At 45.2% G+C, this 18,775-nt stretch overlaps 1 long non-coding RNA gene across 9 annotated transcripts in view; it reads right to left on the minus strand.

Annotated features, from left to right (window-relative positions):
• Positions 1–1,789: 1,789 nt before the first annotated feature.
• Positions 1,790–18,775, minus strand: part of LOC110599486 (uncharacterized) — a 131,795-nt gene continuing 114,809 nt past the window's right edge. For all 9 annotated transcript variants that reach the window (XR_013436783.1, XR_013436784.1, XR_013436786.1 and 6 more), the window contains one exon: positions 1,790–5,858. This is a non-coding gene — a long non-coding RNA (uncharacterized LOC110599486). The remainder of the gene's footprint in view (positions 5,859–18,775) is intronic.

Consider the following 18,775-nt stretch of genomic DNA (forward strand, 5'->3'; position numbering starts at 1 on the left):
ATAGTGGATGAGCTTCGGATAGCATTGCTGCCTCTCTTCCTCCCTCTCCTCCTTTGCAATATTATTTCCCTCAGGATTCTAGTCCTCAGTGCTTCAGCCTTGACTAAAATATTAGAGAATTCTGATGGTGGTTGTTTTTATTTATATATTTTTTAAATTTCTTTATTGTATGATGTTACTAGCACGTGACCTGATGTCTCTAAGATTTCAGAGACACCCCATGCTGACTGCTCCTTGCCACTTTGAAACAATCCAGGATCTAAACTTACTGCCCAAGGAATACAAAGAGAGAGAGCAGGGCCATCAATCACCAGCAGACACAGGGGAGCGGACTTTACCACTCATGCTTGGGGTGGCTGTGGGGTTGAAGAATGTGAACATTTAAATAGATCTTACTGAGACTGAGAAAAATGAATTAGTGCTCAAAGATCTCGAAGACAAGTTAATGCTGAAAAGGATCTTCAAGGATAACAGAATCCAGCTTCTTTCTCAGTTGAAAGGACCTAGGAGCTCCGGTCTCAGCCCTAAGTCTGTTTGTCCCTGTGACCCACAGTGCCTGGTATAAAACTTGGCCCACTGGCATATTAGGAAATATAATTACTAAAAATAAAACCCAGATCCTCCAGCATCGACACCAGGAGACTGGCTAGGTGGAGGCTGGGGCCTGTGGAAGGCAGCTGGAAGACCTTGCAGCCTTCTGAAGACCACCACTCCTACCTCCATGGTGGGCTCAGAGAAATGCCTTGTTTCCTCTAACACGTTGGCTTCGAGGACCTTTCCAGGTGTGGTCTGGAGCCTGCTGAAGGGAGGCAAGAGTCTTACCATTTTTTTGTTTTGTTTTGTTTTGATTCAGCTGAGGGAATAGGATACCACAAGAGGCAAGAAACTGAAGGATCCCGTGGGGCTTGAGAACCCTGGGGCTGCATGTTGTCTGCTTGTGGCTCACCCTGGGCCTTTCTCCCTGCCTCAGTATGGCCCACAACATAGATCCTGTCTATCCCCAGCAGGGCTGCCTCAGACCCTTTGAATTCTCCAGGTCCACAGTCCAAAGACATTCCTCACAAGTGACTCACATCACAGTTAAACCTATATTTTTTTTTTATACGAGTTAGAACTTTCTTTTAAACTTAAACAAGAAATAATATGCACACTCAATTGAATTATACTATATTATTAACACATCAGAAACCAATAACAGGGATCTGTAACTCATTTGGGGGTTGACCTTAGAACAAAAAGTTTACACTCTGAATTCTGGAAGAGTATCCTCTGCAACCTGGAAAGCTACGGCACAACAAAGTGCAGGTTATCAGATGCAGGGACTGATAAGACAGGCAACTGTCACTGGATGCTCTAATTTCAAATTTTGGTTAGTCAAAACAAACATTCTCCAGTTGAACTTATAATAAATATTGTAAATCTTCACAAAATAAGGTATGCCTGCAAAATGCCACTTTTATTTGTTGTGTATCCTGGGACATATATTAAGCTGATATATGAGACTCATTAAAAAAAAAAAAAACTTTGTATCTCAAAAAGTTGTAAAGCTCCTCCCTACACCATTAGCAAGAACTTGAAAACCAGAAACAGGAGTGCACACCTGGTGGTCCCGGCTACCCAAGGGCAGAGGAAAGATGATTGCTTGAGCCCAGGACTTGGGGGCCAGCCTGGGCAGTATAACCAGACTGTGTCTCAAAATAAATGAGAATATAATTAAATAAGATAAAGAGAAATTGAACCCTTTCACTTACTTGCCCAGGACCCAGAAACCAACCTCACCATAGCCATGTCTTATTCTTGCATGATTTTATTTTATTTTTATTTATTTTATTTTTTTATTAGTTACACATGACAGTACAATGATCTTGACATATCATACACTTGAATCAAATGGGGTATAATTTCTTATTTTTATGATTATACAGGTTGCAGAATCACATTGGTCATACGGTCATGTATATCTTGCAGGATTTTCTAGGAAATAATATCATCTCCCTTCTGAAGCTAAAGGACACAATGACTGAGGTCTAGTGTACACCTGCTTGCTTGAACTTCATGAAGGAGGCAGTCATCAGAAATACGGAGGGATAATTTTCCTACACCCAGTATCCCAGTGACTGACGAGATTATTGGACATCAGGACCTGCCTTTGTCCATTCAGCTTCCATAAACAAGCTACCACACACTGGTGACTCATGAACAGCAGAAATTTCTCACTGTTCTGGAGACTGGGAAGTCCAAGACCAAGATGCTGGCAGATTCAGTGACTGGTGAGGGCATGCTTTCTGATGGAGCCTGCTTCTTCTCTATAGATCCTCATGTGGCAGGAGAGAAATTTGGTTTTCCCAGTCCCTTGTGAGGGCTCTAATTCTATTCAAGAGGTCTTTGCCATCGTGACCTAGGGCTGCAGTTTGAATGTTCACATCCTCTCCAAAATGCTTGTGGAACCTTAATCGCCACGGCAACAGTATTAAAAGGTAGGGCCTTAAGGAGGTGATTAGGCCATGGAGACTTGGTCCCCACAAAGGAGACTAATGTCTTATGAAAAGGCTAGAGGGAATAGGCCTGTTGTCTTTCCAAATTCTGTCCTAATGTGCCACACAGGACCAGGGTGCCATCTTGGAACCAGAAAACAGCCACCAGACACCAAAACTCCCAGCGCCTTGATCTTGGGCTTCATAGCTTCAGAACTGTGTGGCAGTAAAGTCTATTCTTATAAATTACCCAGTCTTGGGTATTTTGTTATAGCAACAGGAAAATGTAAGACACCTAGTTATCTCACGAAGACCTCACCTCCTAATCCCACCACTTAGGGGTTAGGTCTCAATTTAGGAGAATTTTGAGGAACACAAGCATTCAGTCCCTAGTAGGGCCAAAGGATCCTTCCCAGTGACCTGGACCATTTACACTTGGGGAACCCAAGACCTAGAGAGGGGAAGTGACTTATTCAAGGTCACATCACTTATGATTCCTTGACTCTGTATCCCCGATGCTTTCCACCATGTCCCCGGCTCCCCTTTCGTATGTGAAGATGGTCAACTCTTGGGGGAGGGGTTAGCCATCTTTCTGAAGGATATTAGCTGTGATTTATATTTCCAATGTGGCTAATGGTAGAAATAAAATGATAATTAGAAAGCAACACATGCTTTCAAAGTGACTGCTCACCAGAGTGAACATTAGGTCTGATTTGCTCAGGCCCATTAGAGATTTCAACTGAGCATTACAGGAGTGTTTCTTGGGAATTTGTCTGATGGATGTGGCAGGGTCAGCTGCTAAGGATAAAGAACCATCACTGAAATGTCCAACTAGACGAAATTTATCAATTACTGGTATGTGAGAATTTGAAAAGCTATACGTAAATCAAATTATTTCTAAAATGAAGCAGCTATTTAAAAAAATTTTTATAATATAAGCAGTTTTACCTTTATTGGTCTGCTTTATAAGTTAAAAGGCATGGAGAGGGTGGGTTTTATTTATTAATTGTTCCGATGTTGGGTTCTATTCATGTGAACAACATTTATAGGAAGAAATTTAAGTCTGAAAGGCACTTCAGAGACCACCTGATCCAATCCCTGAATTTCTAAATGAGGTGGCTGTGATCCAGAGAGGGGAAGTGACTATCCAGAGGCCACACAGCAAAACACCAGAGCCAGAACTATGAAATCTCCTTCAGACCCAGGTTGAGGCTTTATTTGATCAACAGCCAGAAGAGCTCCCTGTATTGAGCTGCAGAAATATGAAAATACAAAGGTCCATAATCCGATTCCTGTATGAATCCTTTGTAAATTTTTTTTGCTTTTAAAAAATATTTTTACTTACCCAAGTTCAAGAGAATTTTTAAGTACTAATAAGACACTTGAAATCAAATCAGAAAGAGAGAGAGAAAGGGAGGAAGAGGGGAAGGGAGAGAGAAAATAGGAGGGGAAGGGAGGGAAGGGAGGGAAGGAAAGAAGGAAGTGTGTGTGTGTGTGTGTGTGTGTGTGTGTGTGTGTGTGGTGGGTGGGCCACGAATACGAACTTAGAAATCACAACCTCTAATAGGAACGATCATTAAAATTGATTTAGGTTGAGTGTCCTGGTAATAACATTTTCATTTGCTTATTTCCCCCAGAACACCTCTACTATAGCTTAGCTAAAGATTCCTCTTTTCCTCTTGGCCACAGTAATGGCGGAATGTTTTAAAAGGCAGTGGGGACCGGGATGCTGCAGAGACAGTCAGTGGGTTGCACTGTATCCATTTCAGGAATGTTCATGATTAAAACAAATTTTTGTTGTTGTTTTTATCCCTAGTTGCATGGCAACAGCCTGCGCCACCTTCCTAAAACCTTGAGCCTGATGATTAGGGAATGTTTCGCCTCCCTGGAGCTTGACTGGGCACCAAGTCCTTCCCACCTGCCCCGTCCTGTGGAAACTCAGAGGCAAGAGGGCAGAGAAGGAGAATGGACATCACGGAGCCAAAGACTTGGCCAAGGTCACATGGCCTAGCAGGCCTCACTGGTGGTAGAGGCTCCTCAGCCAGGTCCCCTCTTTCTTCTCAGTGCCACAGAGGGAGGTGACAGATGGTTCAGTGCACTCCATCACCTGCGGGTGGAAACTGAGATTTGGGACAGCTTTTGACACGTGGATGTCACTGGTGAAAGCACCATCTCTTACGAGCATTAAATCCAGCCTGAGCGGAAGTAAAAGGGTTTTTTAGTGGGTACTGTTTTTCATGAAGGGAAGAGAGTCAAGGCCTCAGTTGTCTGAAGTTGGAGCACTGACAGGCGCCCTGCAAGCTCCCCGGCACCCAGGGTTTCCAGCATCAGTTTAACGCTGCCCGTGGTTCAAGGAACCTAAGAGCAACTTCAAAGTGAGATCACGGGATCTGCATGAGGTAAGAACTGGGGGAGGCTCATGGAACATTCAAGCAATGGTCAAGCATGGTCGGGGAGTCCCCTCCACAGTCAGCATCTCACCTCTGGGCCTAAGGCTTCAAGTTTAAAATAATAATAGTAATAACCTGGCATCTTGATCCATTTAAGTATGGAAAAAAACAGAGTATACGGGCACTCTTCCTGCTGGGACATCATGGAGATATTGTCACAAACCAGGAAGCAGAAAGAACTCAGCTGGGGCGTTGGGCCCCCGGTTGGAGTTTGCAATGCCGGCGGTTAGAAAAAGTGTCTCCAACTTGTAAACACAGCAAATTTGATCTGGAAGTCATTGAGAAAACATAAACATGGAGCCTCACGCAGTCATGTTTACACTGTTCCAGCTCCGGTGAAAGATGAGCCTGTTAGGAAGGGTTGGTTGTTTTCCAAAGGCTCTTTTCTTTTTAAAATAAAATTCCAAGAAGTATGGACCTCCAGACCCCAACCCAACAGAGACTGCAAGTGCATGAGCAATTGTTACTGAAGCAGGTAACAGTCAGAATGTCACATTTATTCAGGCCCTCTTCTGCAATTGAGGGAACCCCGAGTTTCCAAAAAGTCAATTGTTTTGAAGTGGAAATTAACGGTACTTGGTCCGGTGCCTAAGGCAACATCCTCAGTCAAGAATCTGGTTTCATGACTATTCCATGTCCCCCAAATCCATTCTGAAACTGTAGTAACGTGGACCAGGAATTTGGTCCCAGTCCCTTCACTGAATCAATTAATAAATAAGAAGCACAGGTCTCGGAAGTGACTGATTTAAGGTCACAGAGCTTGTTGGTGTCAGAGGCAAAAACAGCACAGAGCTTTCCTGATTTCTGCCGGTTCTTTCTGGACATGCCTCTTCCACGTTTTGTTCCTTATCTTACACTTGGGCCCAAGGGTCTTTTCTCAATATTGTGTTCTGTAGAGGGTGCATGTTCTGTAGCGGTTGTTTGTTTCACAAACCTGGCATGAAAGAAATGCCATATTATTCTTCTAAAAATAAATGAATTCTGATCAGGGCCCCCCGTTCACTGGGTTAGTGGAGAAACTCACCCATTCAGTCTCTAGTGAACAGGCTCCTCCTGGAAGCAGCCATGCCCACCTTCAGGCCATGGGAGAAACGAGGCTGTGGAAATGGCACAGCTATGCAGCTAGGGAGGACTCTGCTTGGCTTTCAGGCCTCCCAGCCAAGGTCCCTGCAAGTTGGCAGCATTTCTGCTCCTGCTGCTGACCTAGGACCTCTGCAAAGATGGGGCTCCCTGGGCTTGCAGCCTCTCCCCCATGAGGCTCTGCCTCCACCTTGGGCCTCTGAGGGTGGGGGTGAGTGCGAGGGTCTGGAAACCAAAGGTCAAAGACCCTCTGCACTTGGATGCACTCTCAGTACACCAATGCTGGTGAGTGCCCTCTGGGACGTCTCTCCTCCTTCCCTTCTACACTCTCAAGCAACTGTGACTGGGTTGAGCCTCATTGTTTTTGTTCGTTCATCTGTCAGTTCCCCCTCAAAATCATAAACAAATCTCCCCACTTTTGTTCCTCCTCAACATTTGGGAAAGAAATCTAGTGAAAGGTAGAAAGAATTGCTTAATTGTAGAAGGGCTATTTGGTTGGAGTCCTTGAGCTTTGGTGCCAAGATTCCTGGACTGTGTCCTTAATCTCTATTTGCTTCCCCACTTGATTTCCAGCTCGACTTATACCCTTAACAGGGCTGTGCTGTTCACTGATGTCACCTTCCTCATCCTCTTGGAGAAACAAGCAAGTCCTCCATCACTCAGTGATTTATGGAGCAGCTACGATGTGCAGGCACTGTTCTAGCCATGTGGAGATATAGTCACAAAGTTCTTGTCCTGACGGAACTCCCATTCTGGGACATGGAGAATAGAAATAATAAATAGTATTTCAGGGGATGAAAGGTGGTATGAAGAAGACATAGCAGGACAGGGGGGCATTCTTCTTCAGAACAGTGTCTCCAGAAGGGCTGGGATACTGACTGAGAGGGCTCAGGCCCCTTCTAACGCCATCTCATCCCCGCCGTACTAGTAATGGGAGCAGGCAGGAAATGTGAACTCAGCCTCACAAGCATGCCCTGGCAGCTGTCCAGGGCTGAGTCAAAGCCCCGCAACAGACACCACCAGGCCTGGGGCAGCCCTGGGCCAAGGATCATCACCCTTTGTCTCCTGATCTGCCACCCACTCTCAGTGTGGCCTCCCCCGCATCTTCAACTGTCTGGATGCGAGGGTTCTCTTTTGCAAGATGGGACACAGCAGGATGAGAGACTTCTCTTTTCTCCCATTGTTGTTTATCTTGCATCGTCTTCTCTGACTTTTATTCTAAATAGTTACTCTACTCTTGGTTTTAACTAGTTAAACGAGAAAAATATCCCATAGAATGATCGGGAGACCTGGTCAAAGATCTACCTCAGGAGAGGACGGCACATTCCTTCTCTAGCAGAAGATGAAATTAGACATCTAGAAGTCGGTTGCACAAACTTTAGCTGGGAGAGAAAAATATAACCAAGAGAATTTTTGAAAAAGAACAATAAAGAGAAACTCACTAAACAGCACCACTTACTATAAAGTTAGACAAAGTTGCATAGCTTTCAAAACAATATTCTTGTTGGTGGAAGGAGACCCTCATTGTTATACAAAATATATGTATGAAGATGTGAGAGAAAAAGAAAAAGAATAGCGTTACCTTAGATTAGGTAGAGAGAAGGGATGGGAGGGGAGGGGAGGGGTTGGGAAGATAGGAAGGATAGTAGAATGAAACAGACATCATTATTACTGTGTGTGTATATGAGAATCCATGACCAATGTGATTCTGCAACCTGTATAATCAGAAAAATGAGACATTATATCCCATCTGATTCAAATGTATGATATGTCAAGGTCATTGTACTCTCATGTGTAACTAATTAAAACAAATGCAAAATAAAAATTAAAAGTACTGAAATTCTAAATGCTAAAAAGCATACAGAAAGACTGGATCACTCTTAAAAAAAAACAAAAAACAATATTCTTGTATTGGTGCAGACAGAGGAAAACAGATCAACGTGCTTAAGTCCTTCCATAGCTACTAACCTGAACCCTTTTCTGTGTGCTCTATTGACCCAGCCACCCTAGTATCTCCCTTGGGAATCCTGACTCCTCACCCTCAACCACTAAAGGGTAACACGTGGTCCAGCAGAGGACCTCCCAAGACCTGGCTTTAGCACCTCAGGTAGCTAGCTAACATCTGCAATGATTGGCAGGTGTTATTCAGTATATTTAATATCTCACTCCTGAGTACTCTCAAATTCTCTTACTGGTGGTTTGCCCTCCTCAGAATATAATCTGGCAGTTTCTATCAGAATAAAATTGTATGCATGTGAAACCCTTCATCTCAGTAATTCCAATTCCAGTTATTTTATCTACACACTCTATTATAGATATGCAAAACAACAACACAGAGATATTTATTGCAGAATTATTTATAATAACAAACAACAGAAATAATCTTAAAGCCTGATGATAGAGTCCTGGTGAAATAATTAGTCTGTCTTAGTCCATTTTCTGTGGCTGTGACAGAATTCCTGAGCCTGGGTAATTTATTAAGAAGATTATTTAGTTCTCGGCTCTGGAAATGGAAGTCCAAGAACACAATGATGGCGTCCAGTGAGGATGCCACAACAGGTGGAAGGTGAAAGGGCAACTGGGCACATGTGAAGGAGGCCAAACACAAAGGCAGCCTTGCTGTACAACAACCCTCTTGGGATACTAATCCAGTTCCATCAGAGTAAGAACTCACAAGAGAAAGGCATTCATCCTAGCGACCCAATCACCCCTTCAAGGCCCCATCTCCCAACACCACCGCAAGAGCAACCAACTGTCAGCATGAGCTTCGGAGGGGACAAACTACATTCAAACCACAGCTCCACCTATCCATGGACCACTGTGCCTCTACCTCAGGGAGGACCCAGCAACTGTGGCAGGCTTGTTTGGTGGAAAAGTCCGGAAGCAGGGCATTTCAGATCACATTAGATCATCTCTCAACAGTGTTTCTGTTATTCTCCTGACTCTACTCTTCTCTGTGCGTCACCCTCATCCCTGATGACTCAGCAGCCAGATCTCTGTAGCACTTCTGGCCTGATGGCTGCACAAATCATAGCTCAGAGGGAAGGAGAGAGGGGCTTTCCCTCCTGCAGCATCCAGAAACATCCTGGGCCCCACTGATAGGAGCCATCCTGAGCTGGTAGCTGAGCCTTACCCCATCCAGGACCCACCCTGGAACTGGGAATGAAGTCAGCCCCACCGAAGGGGGAAGGAACAGCGTGGATGGAGGACAAATGAGTATGTCAGCCATAGTCACTGGAGTATGGCACCCTGAGGTCATTGGAGGAGAAGAACTGATAGGAAGTAAGGGTCGATGGAAACAGGAAGACAGGTTAAGAGGGAGTTGCTATTGTCCTGACTAAAGAAAGGAACTATCAGTGAATTTCAAGGTAGAATTTCCAGGACTTTAGGACTTGATCTCCAGCCAAGTTGAATAAGGAGGGTCAAGAGGGATTAAGAAATCCAAGCCTAATATGAAAAATTTAAGAGGGTGTCGAAAAACTCAGTAATCAAGATAAATAATATTTTAACATATTTTTAAAATAAAAGTTAACATCAACATTCATTATGCATGCAATATTAAAATTGTAAATAAAGATATAATGTATGACAAATTTTTGTCTTTTGTCTCAGTCTCCAATACGGCTCAGCACTGAATGCAGATCGACTCCCAGGTGACAAAATTGAGATGATCAAAAGAAAAAGAAAAATTGTTGGTGGGAGAAGGAATTGATTTGGTGGAGAAGTCGATGGGTTTTATTTCAGCTGTGACAGGGATGTTCAGGTCCCTCAAAATGCACGGAGGTCTACCCAACATCAGAATGAAAAACAATCTCTGGGATTGTATAATGGTGGGGGAGAAGAGAATTTAAACCCAGGAATAAGATCACCAAATCCAGTCTCTCCTCACAAGAAACGGTAGCCTTTACTTCGCTGTCCCACATAAAATGAAATGTGACAGGGGGACTCCAGGAAAGAGCCCGCTGCACACACAGTGCAAACTGTGGATTATTACCAGCCCTGACCTCCAGCCAGGTGCCCGAACCTGGGCTAAGGTCATCAAATCGTCATACTGCAGGGTTCCTGGAGCTCCTTCTTCAAAGGAGAGAAAAGAGAACAAAAGTGGAAAAAGAGCAAGTGAGAAAGAGAATCAACCGTCATTGGTTTGCCAAATTATGAACAAACTATTTCATTTTAGGATTAAATTCTATTTAGAAAATTATATTTTAGAACGGAAAACTGTTCCCTCTCCTGCATGCAGACAGCAGAACCCAAGAGTGATGCTAAACCTTTGCCTGCCTGTTGGTTGGTTCTGGTAAGGGAAGGAGCTATAAATCCAGGCAGGCGCTGCGGCCACAAGCTTCACTCACAGCTGCACTGCTCTGCTCTCCTGGCTCAGGAAGCGCCAGGAAATAAAGATAGTCTACGGATTGGAGGCTAAAGGAAAGAATAGCTTTCTTTTGAGAGAAAGAAAGGAGGGAGAGAGGGAAGGAAGCAGAAAAGGGGAAGGGGAAAGAAAGGGAAGAGAAAAGAGAGTCCACCAGCCATGATACTGCTGCTACTGTGAAGCTCAAGTTTAGCTGTTAGAGCTGGGGGAGGCAGCACATGCTTGTAATCCCAGCAGATCAGGAAGCTGAGGCAGGAGGATCACGAGTTCAAAACCAGCCTCGGCAACAGTGAGGTGCTAAGCAACTCAGTGAGACTCTGTCTCTAAATAAAATACAAAATAGGACTGGGGATGGGGTTCAGTGAAGGCTCTAGAACCAGATGAAGCCATCCGGGCAAGGAACCGAGTTTCCTCTAAGGAATGTTTCTGTGACATGTTTCTGTGGTCACTAGAAGAGGCAGCTTCCCTGTAAATTCGAAGGGTGTTGACATCACCGTTGCTGTGTTTATCCCTTCTGAGCCCTTGGTGACGTGGCCACTGCATTCACCTGAGAGCGCAGTATATCCACTGCTGGGGAGTTGTCAGGGTCCCTCCCTGTACCAAAGAGAACTTTTCAGGGGATTAACAGGCCATGGATACCATCCAGGATTGAGAGTCTGGAAGCCCTGCCACTGATTTATTGGGTGACCTTGGGCAGATCACCAACCTCTTTCCGGAACTCAATTTTCACGTATATAAATTGGGGGTCATAGGGGTGGGCAGCAGGCTTAGACCACCTGTTCTTCATAGATGTGGCTCCTCCAGCAGGCCATATCAGGTTCCCCAAGTGGGGGTCAGCCCCGGATTCTGACCACAGCTCCGGCAGGTGCTGATAAACAGGCCTGACCTGAACCCTGCACTTAAATGACCTCTGAAGTCCTCTCTGGCCCAGAGACAGCCAGAGACTGTCACTTTTAAACATTACTGTAAATTACATCAAAGTCTTTTGGGAATGGAACTTTATTTTAAATGACATGGAAAAGGAGGGCAGGACAACTCATAGCTCTAAGAGCTACTTCGATAAAATAACCCTCATGATGGGAAATACAATCCACATAAATAAACTGACTTGAAAAGGCATTTTTTTCCCCTCTTTTAATTTCCCCTCAACTTCAACTCCCTAAATATCTGCAGGAAGGGTAGGAGTGGCAGAGAGTGAGGAAAGTCTGTCTCCCTAGGGACACAAAAGTGATCCATCATAGAGGTCACAATGGCCCCTGTTTGGGCCTGTTACAGTTCACTAAGCTCCACTAAGCTTAGGTATTAGGGGAGCCTTCCTCGGAACATTTGGGTTGAAGGAAAGAGGAGGAGGAGGAGGAGGAGGAGGAAGGGAGGTGGAGGAGGAAGACTGTCTTTCTCCCTCCCTCCTTCCCTCCCTCCCTCCTTCCTTCCTCCCTCCCTCCTATCGTTCTTTCTCCTCCCTTCCTTTTCTTTCTTTCTTCTTCTCCCCTCCCTTCCCCTTCCTCCCTTCCCCTCCCTCCCTCCCTCTCTCCCTCCTTTTTTTTCTTGCTTTCTTCTGCTCTGGAGCTGCCTAGGGCCTAGTCTAAATCCTGGGACGTGATTCTGTTTGTCTTGCTCCTCTATTCAAGCTGCGGATGCTGCAGGTCTTCTCTGCCCCATTGCTCAGTGTTTGTTTATGGCAGCCAAGTAGAAAATCGCAGTGTCTGTAGTTGTTATTGGTTTGCTGATTGTGTGACCACCTGGATTCTGGACAAAGGCAGCAAATCCCCCCTTGAAGGCTAAAGCTGTGTACTTTAGGAGGAAGAAGAGGAGGAGGGGAAGTTTGGATGTCTTTTGTTTGTGTCTGTGTGTTGTTTTGCAAAGAATCATTTAAAGTTGAAATTATTTTAATTGGAACAATAAAGCCCTTTGAGTACACTTTTCATAGCACAAGTTTGCACTAGAAGAAGGTCCCTTTTTTTGCCATGAAATGCCCTGAAACTGAGGAATTCCTCAATAAACAACTTCATACTTGATTTGCCGTGTATGAAGTTGGATGTGCAGTTTCCAGATGTTTTCCAAAAGGCCCTGTGCTCTGAGGTACACGGATTGCTTCGAGACATCCCTCTGGTCTGCAGAGACCCCACAGCCGTTTTAGCAGAAAATTATTTTCTTTTAATTTTATAAAATGCCACATTCAACATGTACCTTTCATCCAGAGAGACCCTAAGATGTTCAAAGGATTCAGAATTACCAACCCACCCCCTACCCTCTGGAGTCATACGCAGAAAATATTTAACATCTGTACTGCTGTACCACCCAAAAGTTCTAAATTAAAGGAAGATGTGTTTCTTGCACTAAATTATCAAAGGAATTTGCAGAGGAGAGCTCAGTTACCTAGGTTGGGCTGGACATCATTGAAGGAAAACCCTTCTATTTTTCAAAGTGCTGGGGGATTATGGGCAATCACCAGCTAGCCCCTCTCCCTGCAGCCTGCCCTAGAGATGGCGTTATGGGCAATGGCCGTTTTCAATACTTATCTGGCTCTGGTATGGTTAGTAATAATGCTAATATCTAGCTTCTCCAAGCACTTTCTCTATGATTTAATGGTCAATGCATATGATTTTATTTAATCCTTACAGCAACCTTATTAAATAAGTATCGTTACTATCTTTATGTTATTGGAAAAAATGTATGTACAAAGCCCAGAGAATATAGGTACAAAGTCACAGATCACAGAGCAGATCTGTTAGGATTTGAGTCTGCCTTCATCTGGCTCAGTACCTATGCTATCACTATGTCCCACTTGTTCTGATTCTGCCTGATGCTGATGTCTATCACGATGTCTATCATCACTTAGCTTTAGCACATCTGACCAAGACCTGTTATGTGCAGAGCTGAGGGCCAGGATCAGAGATAGGGAAGAGAAATGAATCATGAACCTGCCTGTGCTGAACCCATTGCCAGAGTGACAAAGAGTGCAAGTCTGCCTGGGACCATCACAGGTTGATCACCAAGAGTCTTGCATCCAGGGAGAAAGAATTCTAGGATGAATCCCAAGATTCTCAGCCCTACCCGTATACACACCTCTAGCTATTCAATCACACCTTAAATCTAGGTATTATCGGAAAGGGGTGATGAAGATGAAATTGATAGGGAAATTGGCTGAGTGGGCCTGCCTTCATTCAGAGGAGCCCTTTAAATCTGGGTCTACAGGTCACAAGCAGAGAAGTCAAGTGTGGTCTGAAGCAGGATTCTAGAGGCTTTGAAACCAGAGAGAGTCACGTGGCAAGAAACGTGGCTTCTGGAAGCTTAGAGAGGTCTCCAGCTGAGAGCTGACAAGGAAATGGGACCTCTGCCCTCTGTCGCAAGAAACTGCATTGTGCTGGCAAGCTGAACGAGCTTCAGCATGGACTTCCTCCACTTGGGGACAACTCAGTTAACAGCCTTTGAGAACCTGAGCAGAGAGCTCAGCCATACCATGCCAAGCCCAGAGAACTATAAGCAATGTGGGTGTTGTCCTGGGCTGCTCACTTTGTGGTCACTTGTTAAGCAACAATAGAAATGTGATACACAAGGAAATCCTCAGTCCCAGGCAAACTGGGACAGTTGGTCACACTCGATAGGGGTAGACCCCTGTGACAGATGTTGCTGGGAAACCCAGGCAGTCTTTCTAGAAGAAATGTCCTGCCTCAGAGTAACGTAGGATTTAGATAGGGGGGAAGGGCTGAACGGGACTCCAGAAGGAGAACATAGAACTGGCTAATACAGAGAGGCAGGAATGTGCAAGGGATGACCAGGAGATGCCACCAGGCACCGATTGAGAGCCAATGCTTAGGGATGGAGGCTTTGTAACTTCAACATTGGAAATAGGTCTGAGGATCATTAAAATGGCAACAAGATTGGCAGCAGATGGTTGTGTGGTTTGTATGTCATTTTGATACCAAAACAGCTTCCCCTCTTCCCAGACACTGATCACCCTGGAGATAGGAATGCAGCATACTTGGCTGTGCAGCCCTGGTGCCCAGAATCTGACACAACACTGCATGTGCCCTAAGTGCTCAAGAAAGACATGGGTGACATTTTAATGTGGACAACATAACCCTCTTCAGGACAAACATGCAGCCATATTGTTCTAGGGATTGTCAAAAAGTTGGCAAGGCTGACCCTCTATGCTCTCCCCCAGCCTGCTTCAGGACATGACCCTCAGCTCTGTCCAGGGCCCTCCCATGTCCACCTCAGGACCTGGGGCTCCCATGTCTGACAACCAGTCTCAGTGCTCTTCCATGAGAGCTGGATTGTCTTGGGCAAGGAACTTAACCTTATCTGCTTTGGTTCTCTCCTAAGAAGGGCCCACTGTGGCCGGGTTATTGTAAGGGTTAATTGACTCAGTACAACACATCAAGCCTTGGCCAGAGTGAATTTGGGTAAATTTAGTTGTTATTATTACAATCTTTATTTCAAACAGTGACCAAGGTCTCTCTTTTGCCAACAACTTCAACTGGGCTCCTCAGAGTCCTCTGCTTGACAAGGCCCTATGCCAGGCTTCCCTCTCTGTCCTTGGAGGATCCTGTTTAAGCAAGAATCCAGCTAAGTGAGTTCAGTAAAATCTCTTTGGGGACCTTATCACCTTGGCCTGCCTTCACCAATAATCCTACCATGCTTGTTTATCCAGAAAACCTCTGATCCTTCCCTCTCAGTCCTTTTCCATTTGCCACCCTGCTGGTGCTTCGGTTATAAATTGCTATTTGTTCCCATTGGGGTTGGGTTGAGTACATCTCTCTCACTTTGGAAAGACTGCCCAGTGGAGGTAGGTCAGATTGAAGGCCACTCAGTCAGGGACCTCCCCAAGATGAATGAGCAGAGCCCCTACTCAAAGGGTACTCCTCAAAATGTAGTCAATGGGTCAGCCTCAGCCTCACCTGGCAGTTCATGGGACCTGAAGTCTTCTTCCAGACTCCCTGAGTCAGAATCTGCATGTGCATAAGGTCCCCTGGGAAAGGCACTGATTTAGATGGACTCATATCAGCCCTGCCTCTGGGCCACACAACATCTCCCTGACCTTTACTTACAATTTACTTTTAAAAGTTTAGCGTTCAAGCACGTAGACGAGCCAGACCACAAAACTCTCAGCTGGCAAGAGATAATCTCATTTCTAGGGACAGCTGGCTCTTTGCATGTTTGAACAAACTGGCATTATCCAAGAGCTCTAATGGTCTGAAGTCAGGCTTAAAACTCAGCAAAAATAAACTTTCCAGGAAATTTCTGGCACACCCAGTTTCCAAACCCAAGCAGGAATGTTACCCAAGCGGTGGCCTCTTTCCCCACACTGAACTCCATTTCCCAGTTTGGGGCAGTTCTTTTTCTGGCCTTGAACTGACCACATACACACACACACACACACACACACACACACGTGAGAGAGAAAACAGGGAAGCCACTCTTAGTGTGGAGGTTTGGATGAGTCTTTGGGAAAGTCCATTATCTCTTTTAGTACAATTAGTATTCAGCTTCTTAATGAAAATATTAGTTCAAAAGAATATCTTGAATCAGAAAGAGATCTGATTTTCATCATCAGGGCTCAAAGAAACACACTTGTAAGTGGAAACAGAACCCACAGTCTGTCCTTCATGGGATCAGCAATGCAATGACCTCCATTTTCTTACTTATTACGTGATCAGAATGCCCACATCTTCCTTGAAGACCAAAACTCTCATTGGCACATCTTTTGGGCCATTCACAAATACTCATGAATGGACCACTGTGTGATGGCCACTCTGGAGAATACAATAAGGCACAATCCCTTCATCACAGGAAGCTTGCCACCCAGAATGGACACCTTCTGTTTGCCCCTGCAGACGCACATCTGCAGATGTCTGTGAAGCATATCCGTCAGTGGCAGTTGTCTGTCGCTGTATAGTAAATCACTCCGCAGAGAGCCACGTACGACAGTGATTATTCGAGTTCTTTCGTGGTGTCTGTGAGACAGGAATTCAGGAAGGGCTCCGCTGGGCAATTCTGGCCCTGGTCTCTCTGATAGTTGCAGTCAGGGGGCACTGAAGCCTCTGGGCATTGGTCATGACTCTGTCTCTTCAGTTAGCCACAGGGCTTCTCCACTGGTCACACTCAGGGTCTGGCTTCAGCTTCCTCATAGCACAGCAGTCGCCAGGAAGTCAGACTGTTTACATGACAGGCCCAGGCTCCAAAGGCAAGTGTTCCCAAAGAATGAGGCAGAAGCAGTATCATCTTTTATGACTAGTCAGAAGTCACAGTGTCATTTCCTCTTGAGGGTGAATTGTCAAAGTCACATTGTAAGGAGAGCCGTGGAAGGGCAGATACTATCATAACCATTTTTGGAAAATGGAATCTGCAATAGAATTCCGTTAGAAAACAGATGTCCCATCTGAACCGGAATAATTCAAGGAGGATTTAACCAAGGCACTGGCTATGAAGATACAGACAAGGGTGGAGGAAAACAAGAGATAAGTGTGGTGTCTGAGGCTGCTGGTAACAGAACTGTTCAGAAGGAGCAAGATAAGACTAAGGTGACAGGAACTCCAAAGGAGACAGGAGGTCAGGGAGGATCCCATTGAGAGCAGCTACCTGACAAGGAGCAGCCAGAGGAATTGTTGCCCTGAATGCCTTCTCCCCCTCCCTACCAGGGCTCCCTGATGTCTGAGTCAACAGGAAATCCAAAGGCCTGAGTCCTGGTTGACCAGCCTCTGGAGAAGAGAGAAAAGTGGGGAAGAATGGAGAGGCTCCCAAAGATACCCAACCTAACAAGTATCCATAGTATGAGAAAGATCATAATCTAAAGGTAGTAGAAAAGTCAGGGACAGAGTATATTTCTGCCAGAGGGGATTCTGAGCTATCCTAGAAGTACAAACACGGTGTAGGGCAGGAGTTATATCATTAGCAGACAATTGGATGTCTGGAATCCCACCCTTTATCTTAGGACATATGAGTAGAATTCACAGTAGGGTCCTAGACAATGGTAAAGGGAGTTGTCCATCTGAGCAACCCAGAAAGAGACTAGACAATGTCTTCAGGACCTGACAGGAGTTACCTTGATGGAGGGTCCCTGGTGATGTTCCAACTGCAAAGTCAGCTCATGCGGTAGTGGGAGAAAGACTTCCTGGGATAGAGACTGAGTAGCTACAGTGGCAGCTGGTGCCCACCAGACCCCGGCCTGTAGGATTCCTGGAGACTGATCCCTCCAATTCTCCTTTCACTCAATCTGGAGAATCTGCTTCTAATCTGGGAGTTAGGAAGTCTGGCTTCACATCTGTTTCCAAATAATCTATTATTTATCACATAAAATGTAAACTCAAAAGTCCAAGTCCTTAGAACTTCATATCCTTGACTTTTAAAACTCAAAAGCCAAGGTCTGTCTTAATAATCATTCTCCTAGTTCTATATTTCCTTACATCCCTTCCTTGAGGCCTGTGGTATGAAACTTAGCCCTATTGTTTTTGGGAGCTGAAGAGGATCACAACCATGTGGCCATGGTACATGGAGGGATGTCACAATTCAAATCAGGAGGCATAAGGACCCAAAAGATCACTATAGGGGGGCAGGTGACCAAGGAAGATTTCATCTGATTCTCTGTGGACAGGATAGGCTTTCAAGAGGAAAAGGTGAAAGAAACATCCTGAGCAAACAGAAAAGAATGAGTATATTCAAGAAAAGATATAGTTTAATTCGTAAGGTGCATGGGGTGTTTGTATGGAGATAAAAACAATTCTAGAAGAGCAGAGAGAGGCTAGGGCATGAAAGACCTTGGAAAAAGTCTTTCATTGAGCATTAAAAACCCACTGAAGGTTGTGCACACTGGTAGTACATTCAGTCTGAGCTGAGTGTTTCAGAAGGATCAATGGGGTGACAGTGTAGAGGACACAGAGACTCTGATTAGGGTAGTGGACATACGTCTAGGCATAAACCCACCAGAGTCCCCTGCACCTGGCTTCATCACCATCTGGCTAGCTGGTTCGGATGCTTAGCTGTGGTGCCTTCCTGATCCCAAACCTGTCTATCCCATGTCTATCTGCATGTCCTAAGAGCTCCTTAATTCAGGATGCCCCAAGAGGAACGCACCATTCCTTCTCCTTCATAGCTCCCATCCTGCCATATCTCTGCCTCCTTACTTAATTGGATGTATTCTAGCTCCCAGCCAGAAACCTGATGTTCCTGGACTTCCCCTGCCCACTTCCTCCTCCTCAACCAAATAATCCCCTCCACCCTCTCCATGCTCATCACAGCCAGATCCTTTTGAATCTCCCTTTTATATGCACTGAATCCATCTCCTTTTTGTCGTCACTATGGCACGACCCAAGGTCCAGCCATCAGGACCTCTCCTACAGAGCATCCCGAGCCTGGGCAGCCATCTCTCTGCCACTCCAATTGGACACAGCTCCTCCACAGTCTTG

The sequence above is a fragment of the Ictidomys tridecemlineatus genome, chromosome 3 (assembly GCF_052094955.1).
Source record: "Ictidomys tridecemlineatus isolate mIctTri1 chromosome 3, mIctTri1.hap1, whole genome shotgun sequence".
NCBI classification, from domain to species: Eukaryota; Metazoa; Chordata; class Mammalia; order Rodentia; family Sciuridae; genus Ictidomys; species Ictidomys tridecemlineatus.